The sequence below is a fragment of the Pleurodeles waltl genome, chromosome 12 (genome assembly GCF_031143425.1).
Source record: "Pleurodeles waltl isolate 20211129_DDA chromosome 12, aPleWal1.hap1.20221129, whole genome shotgun sequence".
Classification (NCBI taxonomy): Eukaryota; Metazoa; Chordata; class Amphibia; order Caudata; family Salamandridae; genus Pleurodeles; species Pleurodeles waltl.
The window spans coordinates 242,882,053-242,905,498 of NC_090451.1; the positions used below are offsets into that span (position 1 = coordinate 242,882,053).

The 23,446-nt window shown below is 44.5% G+C and overlaps 1 protein-coding gene and 1 long non-coding RNA gene across 2 annotated transcripts in view; one reads left to right on the forward strand and one right to left on the reverse strand.

The window, feature by feature from the left end:
* The window catches only part of LOC138268061 (uncharacterized), a 219,960-nt gene that overhangs the window by 187,705 nt on the left and 8,809 nt on the right, over nucleotides 1-23,446 (forward strand). The gene's annotated exons all lie outside the window — the stretch shown is intronic.
* The window catches only part of LOC138268063 (uncharacterized), a 540,881-nt gene that overhangs the window by 148,911 nt on the left and 368,524 nt on the right, over nucleotides 1-23,446 (reverse strand). The window lies entirely within an intron of this gene.

Here is a 23,446-nt window from a genome sequence, read left to right on the forward strand (position 1 = left end):
GAATTAGATGAATCTCTCAATCAATGAACCTGGCTTAAGCACATTAATGTCGGCGCTCGTGCCAATACTGAGGAAGAAAGGAAGTGCTGATTCGCATCATTTGGGAGCACGTTAAAACGGTAGAAACTCACCAGTGAAACTGATAATGTTGCTTAAAAATGTACTACAACTTTGACTACTGACATTCAATTCAAAAGACGTGTACTCTGTCAAACATCAGACATACGGAAGCGCACTCGATGTTGATACTGATGAAGCAAGAAAAGAAAAGACTAACAAACATTCATATATCATGTAACAAAATCGTATAAGACAATGTGATTTTAGCAAAGAAAAATAATGTATGTAGAAAATGTGCTCACGAAGTAGTTCGCCATTAGTATAAACAAGCTTAATTAATCATGAAACCCGACAAATGTATTAATCTATCATAATTGAAGCTATATTCTATGATTTTCTTGTTAAACTGTTATATGCTCAGCTTAAATTTAGCAGAGGCTTTGGCCTAGTCGCCTGGTCTCAATTTTAACTGCGTGGTTTTCACTTGTATTAACAAAGACGTGTTTTAAACTTTTAAAAGCTGTATTTTTCCAGTAGAATGACTAATACCCTTATCTCAAGGTTGCGTGCTAGGCAACTTTCATCCCCTTTGAAACAAGGTCAGTTTCTGCAGGTGCAGACAATAAAGACATTGATGCAGAATAAATTGGCAACTTTGTTGCTACTTGTGTTCCAAAACTCCAAGGACACCTTACATGTAGATGAGTATTAAGAGAAAAGACACTATTCATTGGTCAAAAAGAAATCACCCCATGGACCCTCCAATGGAAGAACCTGAAGAATTTGGAACTTTTCTTACTTAAACCCACCGGACAAAGAGAAGACAGCCAATTTTTATTCACACCACTTTTTGAAACGCCATTTTGATGCCATTTGCCACTTTTACCTTAATGACACTTTGATGCCTTTTTCTCTATCCCAGAGAGAGAGAGACTCTAAAGAATTCTCACCCTAGAGACTTTAACTTGAACTTTACCCCGTTTTTTTGCCCATACGATAACTTGTGCCCCATTTTCCTTGCTGCTGCAAGGAAAACTTGCCTTAAACTTTGCCCCCTTGAAGTTTGCCCCATGCTGATCGAACCGGTACCTGAAGGACGAAGACTTACCTTGAATGCTGATTGTATTTGGTAATTATGAAAGGATAAATGTATTATTCATTGTATTTTCCTTCTTAGGTACCAACTGCTTATTTTGACAGAGCCCAAGCTAGAAGTTTTCTAAATTTATGTTGACTAAATTCGTTTTGCATGAAGCCCCACATGCCAATGCTAATCAGAGGTTAGTTGAGGTATTCATTTAATGCACCATGCTGAATTGAACTCTTGTTATGCTGACCAATGTATGCAATTAGTCAAATTCAGTTACTTTTATTAGTGATTTGCATTGCTATAACCGAGTGCATTATAATCCAAAATTTGCGTAGATTGCGTTTCTTCCGTCGTTATGGACAGCTAGTAATGTTCGTATATGTGTATCATTTGATTTTGAGACTTACTTATATTGTGTTAGCTTTGTTAATATAGGGAAATAAACTCATTAACTTCTAATAAACAAACAGGTGTGGCTATTCATGACTGAAAGGTCATGGTGTGTCTAATTACTGATTTTCTGTTTAACTAATTTGTTGATTGATTATTAATTGATTATAAATGATTATTGATTAGAGGGATCCGACAATTCTTTGGATGAGGAGAACTCAACCCGGTCAAAAGGTTCACCGACCTCCGGCGTGTCCAAGCATAAGTAATTTATAAGGACTGGACGCGCTATCAGTAGATGGTAGCAGAGCTTGATGGTTTGGCCCTTTGGGACCCCATCCGAACAATAGACGGATTCAAGTTAAAATTTTCTTTAATAAAAACAAGTTGGAGAGATGATGATGCCCTAAATCCCCAATGACTTTCCTGGAATCTCTGAGCTTGCGAATGGAGGAAATGGAGGTGTGAGGATGTTTTCGGCGTTTCTAGTGACGGTATGGGTGAAGTTAGGGTTTTGCACTTGCATAGCTTATGCTACAGATGAATTGTGAAGTTTGTGAGGATTTTAGGGGGTTACGAACTCCAATTAAAATTTTAGAGGAGTGGTACTCCAAATTGTGAAAGTAGGGAAGTCGTCGAATTTCATATGTCTGTAGCGCTTTGTGCAGGAAAAATTGGCCACGTGGTTGTTGATGTTGAGACGGGCCCTGCGAGGTCAAGTGACTCCGGAGTATGTTGAAAAGTGTATGAGACACTTGATTGATGTTGTAATTTGTTCGGTTTAATAGGTTGATCGGCGTGGTCAAAAAGTCAGTACGAATGTTGAGGAATAAAAGAACATTTTCGACTTTGAGATTTGACGAATTCTAAGGTGCACTAGAATAGTTCATTGATCAGTTGAGAGTAAAGTTTGCAGGTCAAATTTTGCTTACGAAAGTGGGAAACCGAGAAAGATGGAATAACTGCTGAGGCTAGTGAAAAATCCCTAAGGTTTCTGAAGCGATTGTATTACCTTTCCTGTAGTAAACCGACAGATTTGTTTTCTTTTTTTTGGTTAGTGCTCGCGATATATTGCAGAAATTAGTTTTGAGTGAAGCTGAATGAAGGAGGACAAGCCGCGAGACTTTGTCAGCGGCAGTGTGTGAGTGTGACGTCATTAGGAGCCGCGCTGGGATAGGTTGGTTGGTGAGAAGGGTCACGCACGGATTGAACGCAGTCCGTGAAGCGCAATTGGTGGGGAAAGGCAAGCAAAGAGTATTCTGGGAATAAAAGTCACTTATTGATTACAATTTGAGAAAATAAAGGACGGAAAAATGAAATTTTTCAAAGCACTTAAGAGTGCCTTTAGGGGAGATGTATATATTAAAGCAAATGTAGGAGAAGAAACACCGCCTGAGGGTACACCAGCTTACATCGTAATTGAAGAAAAGGGTGTTGCACCATGTCTTTGGTTAAAGCAATGGTGTAAATTAACAGAAAAGCATGGAAGTGTAGCTTTTCCTATCCATGGGACGTTTAATCTAAGAGTTTTGGAGAATTTAAGATTTGCACTATATGACATGAAAATACCTCCAAGACCAGCACAGTTTGAAGCATTAGCAATTTGGGAACAAATGGCTAGAAGGCAACAACAAAAGAAATTTGAGACAAGAGTGAGAAAAGTAGAAAAGACACTAGCGGATGCTAGATGGGATAGTGCTCAAAAGGTTTGGAGATCAGATATATTGCAGGGAGTCAAATTGTTTCCAGCAATTACTGACGAAGCAGAGATGGAAGGGAAGAAAGCTACCCATAAAACAAACAGGAGTCAGTCCAAAGATAGAGAAAATAAGAGAACCTTCGAAAAGGGCAGACGAATAAGACGATGAGGAGTTCATTCTGCAATTGTTAAATGACCGTCCACCACCATATGTGGAAAACGAAAATGGCCCAAGCACTAGTACTGCCCCTCCAGAACCGATACAGGGTACTGTAACACCGAATTTGAGAAAATTGCAGAGGCAAAGTAGTCCTGATATGCCTTTTACACAGGAAATACCACAAGTTCAGAGAATATATCCTGACGTGACTAAACTGGAACCTGTTAATAATTATCAGCCACAGGTCCAAAGACGCTATTATGATGAACATAATTTGGAAATAAATTCTAATTTAATGGTGCACAGAGGACAGGACTATCGAAGACCGACATTGATCCAAACAGAACCAACACAAATGTTGATGCCTCAAAAGCAGGTACAAGAAATGCCATAGTACATTCAAACAGCAGAAACACAGTTAGACATGTCAGCAATGATGAACCATAATGTGGGAATTAACATGCCACAGAATTTGGGTAACAGACAGAATCCGGATGCAATATCTTTGCCTATCACTGTAGGTCCGCCAGTACCATTATATATAAAAGCAAAGCCAAGTGTATGCGATCAAGGTGTAATGACACAGAATGAGACAGGAAGGAGATACATAGAAAATACTCAAGAAATGACTCCTGTAGGAACACTGTCAAATAGATCTGGGTCTTTGTTGGAATTTAGTCCAATTCCAATTTGTGTTCCGGCAACAGTGGTAAGGTCAAATCCACCACTAATAATACCGCAATCCTCAAAAACTGAAATATTACAGAAACCATCAGTAGCAGTAGACGTAGATTCTACATTAATGGGACTAAACGCACAACTGTTAACACAATGGTTGAACAGTCTGAATACCCCACAGAGTACACCCAAGGGGAAAGGAGAAGAATATTTGAATCAAATAAGATTGGGCATGGAAGCAGGTGAACTCGTAGATGGAACGATGGGTCTGAACAGGTTAGAATCATACACAGAAGAAGAGCTGAGATACATTTGCCCTAGAGTTACAAGAGAAGTAAGCAGCATACATAAGAGGTTACAAGAATTTGCAGACAGACACAAAATAGACATAAACAAAACCAAGCACAGTTACAGGTTAGACTTTGAGGCAAAAGATTTTGAACACATTAGGTCTGCAGGAATGAAAACACACCTTAAAGAAATATTGCAAAGCGAGCAGGTTTGGAGATGTTTAGACAAGTGGGAGAGTAGGTGGGTTAAGAAAAAGGATAAGAAGAAAGAAAGTACCCCAGATCAAAATGTTAAAACACAACAGAATGATGATCTTATAACCATGTTACCAATGAGAGAAACAGCAGGAGGAAAACTTATCCATGTACCATGGCACAGGTGTGACATTCAATCTTTTACGAATGATTACCCTAAATTAAGAGAGAAACAGATCGAATGGTATCAACAAACAGATAGATTCGTGAAACTCGCAAAGTGTCTTTGGGAAGACCTGAATACTTTGTTCGAAATTGTAGTTCCAGCAGATTTGTGGGAAGATTGTAAAAGGGCTGTAGATTGGCCAACAAGTGAACCGGAAAGGGATAAGGACACAGGTGCACCATCACCTAGGGTAATGAGCATATACCAAAAAGTGACCGAGTATTTGAAAACAAAAGTTGCGTCGAAAAATGTAGATTGGCAGAAAATTGACAGAACAGCACAGGAAGTTAAAGAGTCGATACATGCATACTATGAGAGATTGTTGAAAGCATTTAAAAATTACAGTGGCACGGAAACGATTGAAGCAAAGGACATGCTCCATTTTGTATTCAGATTTGTGGAAGGATTGAGACCAGAAATTAGCCAGATGATTAAAATGCATTTGATTTGTTGGCAGTCAAAATCGATCGATGAAGTGTTGAACTATGCAAAATACTGCAGTGATGAGATTGAGACAAAGCAGAAAAGGTTGAAAGAAAAAGTGATGGTGATGCAGATTAGAGCAGCTCAGACAGGTTTGCAAGGTTTCCAACAACAGTTGCCGCAGCAGCAACAGCAGGGAAATGCTATGTTTCAGCCACAGATGAGAGGCAGAGGCTGAGGAGGTTTTGTGAATAATGGTCCTGATTTGAATACTGTTGTGATTCCTAATGGTATACAGGCAATGAAGAAAGTGATGCCATGTCACATGTGCGGAATCGTCGGACATTGGAAACGGGAGTGCCCAATGTTGGTGCAGGAAGGTGTAGGTCAGCAAAACAATGATGTCAATACATTTCAGAATACGAGAGGACCAAAATGGAGAGGTCCAAACCCAAATTTCCAAAATAATGTAAATCAGATGCAGGGTCTACAACCCATGCAACAACAGCAGGTGCAAATGCCCTGTGTACAAATGGTACAATCACAGCTGATGCAACAGCAGTTTCCTATGGTACCTAATAAGCAAATGCAAGTACCCTTAGCACCAATGAATCAGCAACAAGTAATGCTTCCTCAACAGGTAACAGGTCAAGGAATGAATCAAAGTAACGCAGTACACCAATTCCCGTTACACAGTGAGAATGGAATAAACAATGAATGGGAGAGTGAAAGTTCAGATGAGGAGGGAAATTGTGTGCTTGCAGCATCTTTGGAAGTTGATCAAAAGGGACCATATGTGGAAGGAAGAGTTATGGGTCACAGCGTTTCATTTTTGGTTGACACAGGAGCTACACGCTCTACAGTTAGAAGTATCGAAGTACCAAATTTGCCACTTTCAGGGAGAACAGTTCAAATAGTGGGAGTAGCAAATCGGTATCTGACAAACCCAATTACAGATCCAGTGCAAGTCAAAATTGGTAACTTTCAAGGGTTACATAAATTGGTGGGTTGTGACTCAAGTCCAATATCCCTATTAGGAAGAGATTTATTATGCAAACTAGGATGCTCGATTATGTGTTCACATAATGGACTTAAAAGTCAGACAAACAGTGATGAGGAAGAAGAGGACAGTTTAGAAGAAGAGGAAATGGAAAATGTTGATGAAAAGTATCCCCTGATTACTCTTTATCCTATGCTCACTGAAACAGATATTCCAGCTGATTTACAAGAAACTGTTGGAAAGGAAGTGTGGGATATGACAGGGAAAGAAGTAGGATTGATTAAAGGAGCAGAACCAGTGAAAGTGACTGTAAAACCTAATGTAAATTTTCCCCAGACTCCACAATACCATATGCCACAAGATACACTAATGAAAGTCGCCCAACTCATTGACGAATTTGTGAAACAGGGAGTACTGAAAGAAGTACTAAGTAGTCCATGTAATTCACCAATCATGGGACTAATAAAGCCAAGTGGAAAAGTCTGAATTGTTCAAGATTTGAGAAAAATAAATGACATAATAGTCAAGTGTTGTCCCGTAGTACCAAATCCAGCTGTAATAATGTTTCAAATTCCCTGTGATGCAGAGTGGTTCACAGTCATCGATTTGTCACAAGCATTCTTTTCTGTGCCTCTTCATGAGGACAGCCAATTTCTCTTTTGTTTCAAATTCCTGGACAGAGTCTACAGTTGGTGTCGAATTCCTCAAGGGTTTTCGGAGTCACCATCAATTTTCAATCAGGTTCTAAAGAAAAATCTGGAATCATTGGAATTACCTTTTGAATCAACCTTAGTACAGTATATTGATGATTTACTGATTGCATCCAAAACAGAAAATGACTGTACAGTTGACACTATTGCCTTACTGAACCATTTGGGAAGGAATGGACACAAAGTGTCTCCTTCAAAATTGCAATACTGTCAAAAGAAAGTGAAATATTTGGGTCACCAAATAGAAAAAGGGTTGAGAAAAATCATGAAAGAAAGAATAACGAGTGTACTTCAAGTGAGTCCACCCAAAACAAGAAAAGAGGTGAGAAAGTTTTTGGGAATGGTGGGCTACTGTCGCCAATGGATTCCTAATTTCTCAACTCTAGCCAAACCTTTACTGAAACTGACCCAGAAAGATGCGCAGGATGAAATAGTGTTGAAAAGAGATGAAATGGATGCCTTTATTGAATTAAAGGAATGCATGTGCAGAGCTCCAGCTTTAGGTATGCCTGATTACACAAAGCCTTTCACATTGTTTTGTCATGAACGTGATGCATGTTCCTTGTCTGTCTTGACTCAAGCCCATGGTGGCGTAAACAGACCAGTAGCATATTTTTCAGCTACTTTGGATCCAGTCGCAGCAGCCTTACCAGGATGCTTGCGTGCTGTAGCAGCAGTTGGTATGAGCCTGAATCAAAGTGAAGGAATAGTAATGGGACATCCTTTAACAGCTATGGTCCCTCACTCAGTCGAAATACTTTTGACACGTTTCCGAACACAGCACATGACTGGTGCTAGGCTTACAAGGTACGAGACAATAATTTTGGGATCACCTAATGTGCAATTAAAAAGATGCACTACATTAAATCCGGCAACTTTGTTTCCCAGTGAAAATGTTGAAATAGAAAACACTGATGATATCGAGCATGACTGTCTTCAAGTGACTGAATTTTGCACCAAACCAAGACCTGATATCAAAGATACTCGATTGGAAGAAAATGATCAAATTATTTTTGTTGATGGTTCATGTTTGAGAGTTGCACTAGGAATATTGAAAGCAGGATATGCTGTGTTTACAATAACTGGTGTTATAGAAGCATCTTGGCTTTAAGGAATTTACTCTGCGCAAGTAGCAGAACTAGTAGCCCTTACTAGAGCTTGACAACTTTCGGCATTAATTAAAGTCACCATTTACACTGAAAGTCAGTATGGATTTGGAATAGTGCATGACTTTGGACAACTGTGGTCACAAAGAGGCTTTATGACCTCTTCAGGATCACCAGTGAAAAATGGTGAAAGATTAAGAGAATTGTTACATGCTATCCAGTTACCAGGAGAAGTAGCAGTGGTAAAATGCAGTGCACACTCGAAATCACAAACACTTAGGGGGTGATTCTAAGTCCGGCGGGCGGCGGAGGCCGTCCGCCAGACTTCCCCCACCAAAATACCGCTCCGCGGTCGAAAGACCGCTGAGGGTATTTTGGGATTTGCCCTGGGCTGGCGGGCGGCCGCCAAAAGGCCGCCCGCCAGCCCAGGGCAAATCAACCTTCCCACGAGGACGCCGGCTCAGAATTGAGCCGGCGGAGTGGGAAGGTGCGACGGGTGCTGTTGCACCCGTTGCGTATTTCAGTGTCTGCATAGCAGACACTGAAATACTAAGTGGGGCCCTCTTACGGGGGCCCCTGCAGTGCCCATGCCATTGGCATGGGCACTGCAGGGGCCCCCAGGGGCCCCGCGGCACCCCCTACCGCCATCCAGTTCCTGGCAGGAGACCCACCAGGAACAGGATGGCGGTAGGGGGTGTCAGAATCCCCATGGCGGCGGAGCGCGCTCCGCCGCCATGGAGGATTCTGCAGGGCAGCGGGAAACCGGCGGGAAACCAGCGGGAAACCGGCGGGAGACCGCCGGTTTCCCGCATCTGACCGCGGCCGAACCGCCGCGGTCAGAATGCCCTGCGGGGCACCACCGGTCTGTCGGCGGTGCTCCAGAGTTCCCAACTGGATCCACGCCAGTCACACGAAAAGGGTGACGTGTCCCACAGAAGAGGAAATTGAAGCACTGAAATCATCAACAGCTGACAGGAAAGTACCAGGCACTGAGACAGAACGAAGAGAGCCTAAAAGCGAACAAGAAGAAATTGAGACAGAAGAAATATTTTCTGAGGAAGACGCAGTCGATCCTTTTGAGGACAACAGAGAAGAAGTCTCAGAAGGTGACAAAGATCCTATCTCAGGTGAAGAAGCAGGAGAGCCTAATAAGAGGAGGGCTTTCCCAGAAGCAGACGATACAGGAAAAGAAGGAGAAAACCTGACTGACCTACCAGGTGAAGGAGACAAGACAGAGCAAAGTGAAATTGTTCCAATTCTTCCAGAACCAGTTGCAGGTCCATCAGGTGAAAACAACGCGAAACGTAGACAAAGCATATCAAAGACTAAAGAAACATTAAACGAAAACAAGTGGCCAAAGTCGAAGGAGAAAAGAAAAGAAGTATCTATCATAACCACATCGAATGAAGAAAAAGACACAGCCAAAGAACAAGACATATGCGAAAGGGAATCGAAAGGAGATGCAAAATTGAAAAGAAAAAGAATAGCGAGCAGAAGATATTCTGGTCCAGAATAGGCATACACAGCCACTAATGATTTGTCAGACAAATTTCTATCTCTTAGTCTTGAAAATGAAGAACTAGAACAACACTTTGGTACTTGAAAAGTGAAATTTCATGAACATTACCGAATAAGGCATTGATAACCTGATTGACTTTTGAAACCGATTTTGAGACAAAGCTGCTAAACCAATAAGAGACTAAGCTGCTAAAGAAAACCGTGTGAACTTTGACCTCGTTCATCCTTTATATATATATCTGCAAATTTGATTTGATAAAGTGTCTTCAACTTTCTGATTCTCTATAGATCACGACAGACAATACTACACAAGGACATAAAATGAAGTATTGTAAATACATGTGTATAGGTCTAATAATTGCATGCGTACTAATAATTATGGCAATGATTCTTGGAATGCATGGAGGGAGTGAAAGAGACGCGAATGATGCTTCTACTTTAAAACTACTACTGAATTAACTCCTTTGGAGAAACTCGAACAAGACGAAAAATATTTACATGACGATACTAACGACAAGAAACAACTTTCATCTAATGTCTTCTATCGCTTGTTGAGTGAGTATGTTGAGACAATGGATGCAAAAGATTGTTATATATGTACACAAATTCCTACCTCAGTAATAGAAGGGGTGACATATCATAGCATGCCCCTTACGTATGGAATAACATGTAGTTTGTTACTAACCAGATTTTATGGCCAGGAGTATATTCAGTACTTCTATTCCAATCATGATGTCGTATTTTCATATGTCCCCATAATTGAGTACTTAAGTAAAGTAGCAAGAGATTATTATATAAAATTAGTTAGGGGTTTCTTTGAACCATTATCACCTTTTTCCACAGTTCATGCTCATAAAGAAAACCTTACATGCTTGCTTTCACCCGTAGAGAAAAGCTTTTTAGATCACACTGAAGATAGAAGGAAAATGGTAAAGGAAAAATTAGAAAAAGAATTACATAAAAGGACATCTGTAGATAACTATGCTTTTGCCGCAATAAAGACACAAGGGAAACTAGCTTTAGATGCAATACATATAGGGAAACATTGTATATATAGACCTAAATCATACTATGACACAATCTTTGTAGGAACGAGTGAATGTAAACACGTGTTTTTATTCCAGAGTAAATGGACGTTCATGTTAAATGGCCTAGATCCAGCTACTCCAGGAGTATACTATATTTGTGGACTTAAAGCCTATTATTGTCTTCCAAAAGGATGGTATGGGAGATGTTATTTGGGAATAGTATTTCCAAAGATCTATCAACTAGACGACTTAAAGAAATTTCCAAAGCTGTCTGAATTACATCGTATTCAGAAAAGGAAGACAGCTTCTGGTGTGGTAGGAGACATATTTGGAGCAATAATTCCTTCAGTAGGAGTTATATTGAATTCAATCAAAATACAAAAGTTATCTACTATTGTGGATAACATGCTGACAAATTTTTCAGGAGCAATGATCCTGATGGATACTGAACTTGCTGCAGAAAGAGCTATGACTCTTCAAAGCCGGCTTGCTTTAGACATTCTCTTAGCAAAGAATGGCGGCGTTTGCAAAATGCTTAGTGCACGACCCTGTTGCTCATATATACCAGACAACAGTAAACAAATTAGAAATATGCTTACAAATTTAACTAAAGATAGTACAGATTTGAAAGAATTGAAAGAACCAGGAGTATGGGAAAAAGTTGGAAAAGGATTTGCTTCCGTGGGAAATTGGCTCAGCAACATTTGGAACGGAATATTACTGAAAATAGTAAAAGGAATATTAATAATACTAATTTACTTAATAGGTATTAGAGGAATATGGAAAGCTATTAAAATATTGAAATCAAGAAACAAGAGAAGAATTGAAAAGAAAGAACAAAAAGAAATGGTAAAATTATACAGGGAAAAATCAAAGGGAGTAAAAAGGAAAAGAGATATGATTGAAATGCAAAATTATTAAAACAGAATTTTTGTGAAATAAAATTTGTGGAAGATTTAATGTGATGACAATTAGTCATCAGAGGAGGGATTGATGAAGCAAGAAAAGAAGAGACTAACAAACATTCATATATCATGTAACAAAATCGTATAAGACAATGTGATTTTAGCAAAGAAAAATAATGTATGTAGAAAATGTGCCCACGAAGTAGTTTGCCATTAGTATAAACAAGCTTAATTAATCATGAAACCCGACAAATGTATTAATCTATCATAATTGAAGTTATATTCTATGATTTTCTTGTTAAACTGTTATATGCTTAGCCTAAATTTAACAGAGGCTTTGGCCTAGTCGCCTGGTCTCAATTTTAACTGCGTGTTTTTCACTTGTATTAACAAAGACGTGTTTTAAACTTTTAAAAGCTGTTTTTTTCCAGTAGAATGACTAATACCCTTATCTCAAGGTTGCGTGCTAGGCAACTTTCATCCCCTTTGAAGCAAGGTCAGTTTCTGCAGGTGCAGACAATAAAGACACTGATGGAGAATTAATTGGCAACTTTGTTGCTACTTGTGTTCCAAAACTCAAAGGACACCTTATACGTAGATGAGTATTAAGAGAAAAGACACTATTAATTGGTCAAAAAGAAATCACCCCATGGACCCTCCAATGGAATAACCTGAAGAATTTTGAACTTTTCTTACTTAAACCCACCGGACAAAGAGAAGACAGCCAAGTTTTATTCACACCACTTTTTGAAACGCCATTTTGATGCCATTTGCCACTTTTATCTTAATGACACTTTGATGCCTTTTTCTCTATCCCAGAGAGAGAGAGACTCTAAAGAATTCTTACCCTAGAGACTTTAACTTGAACTTTACCCCGTTTTTTTGCCCATACGATAACTTTTGCCCCATTTTCCTTGCTGTTGCAAAGAAAACTTGCCTTAAACTTTGCCCCCTTGAAGTTTGCCCCATGCTGATCGAACCGGTAACTGAAGGACGAAGACTTACCTTGAATGCTGATTGTATTTGGTAATTATGAAAGGATAAATGTATTATTCATTGTATTTTACTTCTTAGGTACCAACTGCTTATTTTGACAGAGCCCAAGCTAGAAGTTTTCTAAATTTATGTTGACTAAATTCGTTGTGCATGAAGCCCCACATGCCAATGCTAATCAGAGGTTAGTTGAGGTATTCATTTAATGCACCATGCTGAATTGAAATCTTGTTATGCTGACCAATGTATGCAATTAGTCAAATTCAGTTACTTTTATTAGTGATTTGCATTGCTATAACGAGTGCATTATAATCCACATTTTGCGTAGATTGTGTTTCTTCCGTCGTTATGGACAGCTAGTAATGTTCGTATATGTATATCATTTGATTTTGAGACTTACTTATATTGTGTTAGCTTTGTTAATATATGGAAATAACCTCATGAACTTCTGATAAACAGGTGTGGTTATTCATGACTGAAAGGTCATGGTGTGTCTAATTACTGATTTTCTGTTTAACTAATTTGTTGATTGATTATTAATCGAGTATTGGTTATTGATTATAAATGATTATTGATTATTGATTTGAGGGATCCGACAATTCTTTGGATGAGGAGAACTCAACCCGGTCAAAAGGTTTACCGACCTCCGGCATGTCCAAGCATAAGTAATTTATAAGGACTGGACGCGCTATCAATACCAGATAAATACCACTTCATCTGACCCCTACACACACTGAGTGCTTTCTGGGAAGCCGGCTGTGGCGCTGGGTAATTAAGAAATCCCCCCGACTACAGCACAAGTAGGCGCTTTCTCATTTCAACTGTATTTCAGAGTGGGTGCGGCAGGGATTTCTCTAGAGCGTAAAGGCCTCGGGTTTATTTCTCAACAGCACCTGCAGGGGATTTCATTCTTCTGCGATCACTAAATGGAATACCCCAGAACTGCTTAAAACATATCATCTGTACAATCCAAAAACATGACTGACGGGCCAATGAGTCAGCTGCGAAGGTCTTAAGGCACAGATGACCCCATCTTTAAGGGGCCCAGCACTACACGTCGAAAGATTGGGAAAGGGTTGAGCAAGGCTTTTTCGCACATTTAAGGTGAAATTCCTGGTGACAGGCTCAGAATAAGGTCTCAACTTTCTGAGGTGAAAGATTGCCTCCGTGCAGAGGGTGGCATGTAATGTTCAGTTCCAGTGCTAGAATGAACAAGCAGCGCTTACAAGAAGGAAACTTTGAAAGTCGGAAAGCAAATCGGACAAAAATACTCCTCCATGGTACGAGCATGGAGTCGGAATCTCTGCCCCCAAATAATACTTTTATTAAGGTTCACTTTGGGTCATTTATTATTGTGTTCTTTGTTCTATTTATTTTTATTTTCAAAAATAGGGCTTAGGTCATTTTGCTGTATATATGTTTGTGTTTCCGCACTATTATTCTTTTTTGTGTTGTTGCTGTCTGCCCGTTTAGTTTCTTTTGTCGTGTTGATGTAAACCTTTTTCAGGTATGTAGATTTTCGATGTTTGAAACATTGCCCTGGATCCCTTATATGAGCACTTTCAAGAAGGAAACTTTGAAAGTCGGAAAGCAAATCACACCAAAACATGCACTGAGCTTGGAGTCAGATTCTCTGCCCAAAATATTACTTTTATTGAAGTTTGTGTTGGGGCATTTATTATGTTCTTAGTTTTATTTAGAAATACAGCTATTTGAAAACCTTTATTTATGTGTTGGACATGTACACTATGCTGTCTTTTAAACTGTGTTTCTTTGTGATGTGAATCTAACCTGGTAACATTTTGCTGTATAGTGTTTTTTGATTTGTTGTATATTTGATTATATTGCCCTGGACCTTCTCTATGAGTACTCTCACATGAGTGCTTTCTAGAAGGAAAAGCGCCCCCCCTAAGTGAGAGTTGTGAAATTAATTAAAACTTTTCTTTCAAACTCGGATAGCAAATGAAAAGAAAACACGCATCCACCACCCAAGCATGGAGTTGGAATGTCAGCCTAAAAATAAACCTTTTACAAAGTTTGTACTGGGGCATTTAGTCAGGGCCATTGGAATTATGTGATTGTGCGTCCCTGGCGATTTTCACATAGTTATAGTTTTGCAGCATTAGCCACATAACTTATAATTTCCCACATGATCTGCAGATTTTATCAACTAAAATTGTGCCTCTTTCCCAAACCGTTCAAAAGTTACTAAAAATTCAGCAGCACACGGTCCCAGCCAATGGAATGCCCTTTGCAAAGGTTGACTAGTTAGATTTTTGTTGCTTATTGCTATATTTAGTTGTTAAAATGGTACGAATGAGGATCAACCAATACCCGGACAGTGTTAACAAGTAAAAAAAAAAAAAAAAAGACAAAATGATTAAATAATACTATTACAAATTGTGCTGCATTATACCACATAATTTGCATTTTCTTGCATCATGACTTACTCCCCTGACTGCATAATTTTGCCTTACCCTGTGGCATAATTCCAGTTGAACATATTATTATGCTCTTTGTTCTTTAAGTTTTCTTGTCAGAAATATGGCAATTTGAAAACATCTTTAATTGTTGAGTGCACACACAGTGCTATCTTAATCAACATAATTTTATTTATGTTAGCTGCTGTTGTAATCTTGGTAATTGTTCCCTGTGGAACTTCCTAGATCTTTGAGGCTATTGCCGTTCTCCTATTTTTTATAGACATTTCTTGAATGAACTGCCTTGATTGTTCCTTGGCTAGTAAACTGTCTGGGGGGAGACATACATGCAGTATTTACGAGTCCGTAGCCAAATACACTGTGGCCCTCATTACAACCCTGGCGATCGGTGTTAAAGCGGCGGTAATACCGCCAATAGGCCGGCGAAAAACAAAATGTTATCACGACCATGGAGAAAACCGCCAACATAGACAGCCACTTTAACACACCGACCGTCATGGCGGTAGAAACAGACACCGCGGCGGTAACCGCCAACAGACAGGCGGAAGACAATGTACCCCCCACCCTATCACAACAGGCCTATCCGACACCTTTTCCGGGGCGGAACCAACACTCTCAAAAGCACAGCGGAAACAGTACACAGAAGGGAAACCACTCACCTCTCGACACCCAGCGAGGAACCAGGACACCATGGAGCCTAAACTACAGGTCCTGCCTATGCTGCTCTTCCTCCTGCTCTATCAGGAGCAGGACAGACGCCGTCGACCACCACGGTGAGTACTGCACCTACAACACAGGGAAGGGGGGGGGAAGAGAGTGACACACATGCAACACGCAATAACCCACCCTCACCCACAACAACATACACACAAATACATGCATCAACATTACATATACACCCCCCATTCCTCGGAAGAACGCAAGGACAAAATTAAATGATTGTAACAATTGTAATCATGAAAAATCTGATAGTCAAAGTTCAAAAATCAGTATATACAAATATGTACACCAACTACACAAGTCCAGGTAGTGTATCAATCATTGTCCGTGGACCACTGGTCCCAAAATGCATAGGTGAAGCCCACACAAGATACCTGACTGGAAACGGAGAGAACACTGCTGGGGCATCAGATAGAAATGAAACAGGCACCTCAGGTGAAAGGGAAGAGGGGGCACATCAGCGGGATGAACGCACAATGCCACTGCTGCACGAGGGGGCTCCATGCCCATTGTTGTATCCTGGGGAGTGCAAAGCCACAGTCTCGCAAGTGTCTCCAGTGGGTGGTTTGTCCACTGCTTTATCCTGGGGAGTGCAAAGCCACAGTCTCTCAAGTCTCTCCAGTGGGTGGTTTGCCCACTGCTTTATCGTGGGGAGTGCAAAGCCACAGTCTCGCAAGTGTCTCCAGTGGGTGGTTTGTCCACTGCTTTATCCTGGGGAGTGCAAAGCCACAGTCTCTCAAGTCTCTCCAGTGGGTGGTTTGCCCACTGCTTTATCCTGGGGAGTGCAAAGCTACAGTCTCTCAAGTGGGTGGTTTGCCCACTGCTTTATCCTGGGGAGTGCAAAGCCACAATCTCTCAAGTCTCTCCAGTGGGTGGTTTGCCCACTGCTTTATCCTGGAGAGTGCAAAGCCAGTCTCTCAAGTGGATGTCATTCTCCACTGGTTCTGAAGGGGGCCTGGTGCCCAGAGTGCTTAATCCTGCCAAGGACTGAGGAAGTGGATGTCATTCTCCACTGGTTCTGGAGGGGGCATGGTGCCCAGAGTGCTTCACGTGCAGTGTGGCCGGTACCATTCCCTTACCTGGGTGTGCCACGAGATTGCCGAGGAACAGGTAGCATGATACGCCATGGAGGCAGTGACATACCCCAAGTTGCTGCGACTTCGCCTTCCACCTGCAGGTGCAAACAGTGATGGAAGTCATGCTTCATGGAAGCTGGGCAGGGTCCAGGAAGTCTCCTCCATCCTCGGACGACTGACCACTGGGAATGGTAGCCATGTCAGTGGTGGTGCCACTGTCCGAGCACGTCGCAGGGCTGGTGGCGGTGCTTGCAGCGGTGTCTGTGGCGGCGGCGGCGCTGCTGGCAGTGGTGCATGGGTCAGCACCTGCTGAGGGACACAGCAGTACGTTTCCTGCAGCCTCAGACGGCTGCCCACTGGGGACTGTTGCTGAGGCTGCAGACATGCCAGTGGCTGTGCAGGTGGTGGTGCAGGTGGCGGTGTTTGCCACCATACAGGTTGGTGTTGTCGTGGACAGAAGGGGTGACACTGGTCCCTCAGTCAGTGCCACCGTGCCCTATCCTGACCTGCTTTTCTGGTTTTGTCCCTTCCCCATCTTTGATGGTGCCGCAGGTGTCTTGCCACTATCCCCTTTTGTTTTTGCAGAGCCCTTGGTGGCTGGTAGGTGCGGCTTCTCTCTCCAGGATGTGGGCACCTTCTTCACCTTGGCAGGTGGCGGAAGGTCCTTGCCCTCTCTCTGTGGCACACTGGAAGCCCTGATGGGTGGTGCACTCGGACCCCGCAGTTGCTGGCACCACTGTGCCTGGGGATTTGGTGGCTGAGGTGCTAGGCTGGGACCTGGAAAGCCTGGCTCTAGGGGTAGGACGGATGGAGGGAGGCGAAGGGAAGAGGTCAATGTTAGCCAGGAAAAGCTTCTTAGACACACTGGGACGGGAAGATGGAGGGGGTTTGGGAGTGGAGGAAGAGGTAGTGGTTGTAGGAGGTGTACGTTTGCTGAATTTGGGTGAAGGTGCATGGGCTGGAGGCTGTTGTGAGGTGGATGGCTGTTGGGTGGGTGTGTGCCTGGGTTTGCGTACTTTGGGAGGAGGGCTCACAGACACACTGGGAGAGGACACGGGATGTGTGCATGGTAGTGGGGGTGATGATTGCACGTCAGAGGTGTGTGGTGATGGGCGTGCTGGAAGTAGTGGCTAAGGATGTAGTGCATGCAGGTGTGAGTGAAGACGAGACAGGGAGGGAGGAGGAGGAGGGGGACACAGTGGAGGCAGTGGATGTTGCGGTGTCTGCCTGGGGATGGTGCTTGTGTGAGTGCTTGTGGGATGTGTGCTGCTTATGTTTGCCATGTCCACTCTTGTGTGTTGATGAGTGTGCATGCTGGTCTGATGGTGTGCTTTGGATAGGCTGAGGTACAGGGGATTGGGTCTGGGTAGTGGAAGTTGGAGGGGGGAGGCTGGACACAGGGACAATGGCTGCCATCAGTGCTGAGGCCAGAGCCTGAAATGGTCTCTGTTGGGCCGCCTGCCCAGAATGAATGCCCTCCAGGTATGCATTTGTTTGTTGCAAATGCCTCTCAACACCCTGGATGGCATTCAAAATGGTAGATTGCCCAACAGTGAGGGATCTCAGGAGGTCAATAGCCTCCTCACTGAGGGCAGCAGAGCTGACTTGGGCAGGGCCTGAGGTGCCTGGGGCGAAGGAGATGCCCAACCTCCTGGGTGAGCGAGCACGGGAAACACGCTGAGGGCTGCTGGGAGGGCGGTGCTGGTAGGGGGGTTGGCGGCTGTACCTGTTGATGCGGTGGGCACAGAGGTGTCCGCCACTGCAAGGGAGCTCCCATCAGAGGAGGAGTCGCTGTCACTGGTGTATGCTCCTGTCCCCGATGTGGAGCACCCCTCGCCCTCCGTCCCACTGGTTGCTTCAGACTCCGTTGCTTCACCCTCCAGGGCCAAGTGGGTTGCAGCTCTCTCCTGCTCTGGTGCCACTGCTCCTCCGCCTGATGATGCTAATGCACACAAGAACAGGGAGACAACAAAAAGGGGGGGAAAGACAGAAGAAAAACATGTTCAGTGCATGCAACACCACTACCGTTGGCTGACACAACACACAAGGAGCAGCCCTCAGCACTATGCCATGCACTAACAGTTCCTATAAAATTCACATGCCCATGGGGTACGAGGCCTAAGCCCAGTTGCTGCACACCTGGAAGTCACAGGAGCCTGACTAGGTGTAGATGGCTCTTACCACTAGTGGGGTTGGGGTGCCACAGAGCCTGCCTAACAAGGGACCTTGCCTACCAAGTTGGCCCTGGCCTAGGGGAATCCACAGCCCACCTCCCCCACCCAGACACCTCGTAAGGCGTGCAGAGTCAGCTGAATGAGATTGTACTCACCCCCTTGTGGCTGCTGTGATGCCCTCAAGCGCCCATCCAACTCCGGATAGGCCACCGCCAGGTTCCAGTATATCAGGGTGGTCATGGTGCGACGGGCACCCCTTCCACGTTGGGAGGCCATCCCCAGCTAGGCCTCCGCCGTCTTCTTGCTCCAGCGGCGCAGTCCTCCCATCTTTTATGGAAGTGGGTGCTCCGTCTGTGGTAGACCCCCAGGGTCCGGATGTCCTTGACGATGGCACACCAAATACCTTTCTTCTGGTGGGTGCTGACCTAGAGGAATGGTACAGGGGGAAAGGAAATTACTCACCCGTTCGGACTGTCATAGTCATTGCCCACCAGTTCCCACCCATGCCCTGACGCACATACACTCACCATCCGCACATGCTGGCCTCAGCCCCTTCCATGTATCTTCCATCCACACCACTCAAAATAGGCATTGCCCACACAGCATGCTCACAGTGTACTCACCTGTTTGTCTGGAGGACCGTACAGTTGCGTGTACTGGGGGAGGACCCCATCCACTAGTTTCTCCAACTCCTCCGATGTGAAGGCAGGGGCCCTTTCCCCAGACACTGTAGCCATTGTCGCTTCCAGACACAGGTCACAGCAGCACTTGCAGTGTAGGTCCTCTCCTGTTGAAGGTCAGGTACCAAGTGAGTGAACAGCTAGAAAATGGCAGTCACATCTGCAGCGGTGCGTACCGACACCGCCGGCGTACATCGTCATTGGCTTCTGGGACCCATAAGGCCCAATGTTAACCAATGCAGAATTGTGCCACGGTGTTCAACCGCCCACCGCAACGGTGTACAACGCCAGCGCAGTTACCTCATTTCCCCTTGTCCCACCTTACAGGTCAGGCAGCCGCCATTTCAGGGGGCCATATGGGATGGATAAAAACTGCGTCACATCTATTTAGGCTGGGAATACAGACAGAGACCGGCACATTGCGAATTACAAACGTTTTTGCAAATAACACATTGTAATACCTCAGTGTTGGATGACTCTCTGCTTGCTGTTCTCCTCCATAGGACACGTCTGCTGGGGCAGGTGATGATATGGCGGACCTGTCGACAATGGAAGAGAGACACATCATAATCACCTACAGACTTGAGCATGCAACAATCCAGGAACTGTGTGCCCAGTTGGAGCCAGACCTGATGCCAGCTATCCAGCATCCCACAAGAATCCCCCCTCTATTGCAGGTCCTGTCTGTACTCCATTTCCTGGCCAGTGGGTCTTTTCAAACAACAGTGGCCATGGCATCAGGGATGTCCCAGCCAATGTTCTGTAAGGTGTTGTCCAGAGTGTTATCTGCCCTGCTGAAACACATGCTCAGCTACATCGTTTTCCCTCAGGTGGAGGATTTGCCCACAGTGAAAGGTGACTTCTATGCCCTGGGACATATCCCCAACATCATTGGTGCCATTGATGAAACACGTGGCATTTGTACCCCCCCACAGGATGAACAGGTGTACAGAAACCGCAAAAGCTACCCTTCGATGAATGTGCAGATGGTGTGTTTGGCAGACCAGTACATCTCCCATGTCAATGCCAAGTATCCTGACTCTGTGCATGGCGCTTACATTTTGAGGAATAGCAGTATCCCTTATGTGATGGGGCAAATCCAGAGGCACCAGGTGTGGCTAATAGGTGAGCCCAAGGTCCTAATACAGTTTACATAGGTGTCTGGGTATGGTGTTGTTCCTAAGGGTTAGTGTGTGTCTAACAGTTGTCCCTCGACATTTGCAGGTGACTCTGGTTACCCCAACCTGTCATGGCTACTAACCCCAGTGAGGAATCCCAGGACAAGGGCAGAGGAACGCTACAATGAGGCACATGGGTGAACTAGGAGGATTATAGAACGCACCTTCGGCCTCCTGAAGGCCAGATTCCGGTGCCATCATCTGACAGGTGGATCCCTATACTACTCACCGAAGAAGGTGTGCCAGATAATCGTGGCCTGATGTATGCTGCACAACCTGGATTTGTGACGCCAGGTGCCTTTTCTGCAGGAGGATGGGCCAGATGGTGGTCTTGTGGCAGCTGTGGAGCCTGTGGACAGTGAAGAAGAGGAGGCAGAAGAAGAGGATGTGGACAACCGAAACAACATCATCATGCAATACTTCCAGTGAGACACAGGTAAGAAGATGTAACTGCTTCCCACATCTCGTACTATTGTTGGTGCTAGCATAAGTCTGTAATTTTCACTCAGTGTATGGACCCTGACTTGTCACTTTGGCTTTCCATTTACAGATCTGGGTCCCACTTTGTGCCCTCTGCTATGCTTACTGCTGGCCAACAGCTGTGTTACATTGGTATGTGAACAAGTACATTGACATTGCTATATTCCATAGATATTGCAATTACACATTTGTGAAAGCACAGACTGACTCCAGATTGTTTTGTGATTGAAGAGTGTTTATTTCTGTGCAAATAAGTGGAGGGGGTTGTATAATGGGCTGGGGTGATGGTGGAGGAATGTCCATGGCAGAGTCCAGTCTATTTGTTTCACAGGTGCATTGTCCAAAGGGGCATAGGAAGTGGAGCAATGGCAGTTTAAGGTGGACAGGGTGACAAAGTGGGACAGAAGGGTGACATTCAGAGGGGTCTTATTTCCTGGTGGGGGTCTTGGCAATGTTCTCTGTCTTGTTCCTGGATCTCAGGGACCGTTTGCGGGGTAGTTCTCCATCTGCAGGGGGTGGGGTGCTGGTGGGCTGTTGTTCCTGTGGCGGTGCCTCCTGTCCAATAGCGCCGGCGGAGGTGGAGGGCTGTTCATCGTCCAGGCTAGTGTCAGGGGCCCATTGGTGTGCCAGTGTCCCTTCTGGTGTTGAGAAGGTCTGCCAGCACCCATGCAATGGTGACCAGGGTGGTGTTGAAGGACTTCTAGTCCTCCCTGATCCCCAGGTAGTGTTCCTCCTGCAGCCGCTGGGTCTCCTGAAACTTGGCCAGTACCGTGCCCATGGTCTCCTGGGAATGGTGGTAAGCTCCCATGATGTTGGAGAGTGCCTCGTGGAGTGTTGTTTCCCTGGGCCTGTCCTCCCCCTGTCGCACAGCAGTCCTCCCAGCTTCCCTGTTATCCTGTGCCTCTGTCTCCTGAACCGTGTGCCTGCTGCCACTGCCCCCAGGTCCCTGATCGTTCTGTGTTAGTGGGGTTGCCTGGGGATCCCTGTAGTGGTGGACACACTGCTGATTGACGTGTCCTGGGGACAGAGGTATGGGCCCACTGGGTGGGTGCTGTGGTGGTGTTCCCTGAGGGGGGAGGTTCAGTGGTGGTTTGTGACTGTGTCAGGGGAACCGACTGTCCCGAGGTCCCGGTTGGGCCAGGCAGGTCATCTTGATCCAGGCGTGCAGAGCTGCTGTCATCACTGTGGGCCTCTTCTGTGGGGGGACTGGATATGTCTGGCACCTCCTGTCTGGTGACGTTGGGTAGGGGTCCTATTGGGTTGTAAATGCATAGTTATTGTATCTGTGTGTGCCATCTTGTGCTATGGGTGAGTGACCCTCTACTCCTGTGCTTGCATTATTGCCGTGGCCCTTGTGTGATTGGTGATTTTGGGGCATGAGTGAGTCTCTCTACTGGACATGCTTTCGTGATGGGTGTCCATGCATTGGTGTTACATGCAGGGCTTGGTTTTGGGATGTGTGGGTTGTTTTAGTGGGGCATCTGTGGGTTGTTGGGGTGATGGGTGTGAGGGTAAGTGGGGCGGAATGTTTGGCATGCAGGTGGGGTGGGGGGATATGGTAGTTAAGATTTGACTTACCGGATTCCAGTCCTCCTGCTACTCCTGCGAGGCCCTCAGGATGCATGATCGCCAAGACTTGCTCCCCCCATGTTGTTAGTTGTGGGGGAGGAGGTGGGGGTCCACCGCCAGTCCTCTGTACAGCAATCTGGTGTCTGGATACCACGGAACATACCTTCCCCTGTAGGTCGTTCCACCTCTTCCTGATGTCATCCTGTGTTCTTGGATGCTGTCCCACTGCGTTAACCCTGTTGACAGTTCTGCCCCATAGCTCCATCTTCCTTGCAATGGATGTCTGCTGCACCTGTGATCCGAATAGCTGTGGCTCTACCCGGGCGATTTCCTCCACCATGACCCTGAGCTCCTCCTCAGAGAACCTGGGGTGCCTTTGAGGTGCCATGATGTGGTGTGGGTGATGTGTGAGGTGGTGTAGGTTGTGATGTGTGAGGGGATGTGTTGGTGTGTGTTGTTTGAGGTGCGTGGATGTTGTGTAAGTGATGGTGTTGTGTGTCTGTGGATGCTGGTGTTGTTTTAGGTAGTGTCTTTCTCTGGCCTTCTTTCAAAATGTTGGTTGTAAGGGTTTGTGGGTGATGTGGGTGGGTGTTTTATATTGGATTGGGTGTGTGGGTGTGGTGTGTGTATGTGTATCAGGTATGTGTATTTCGAATT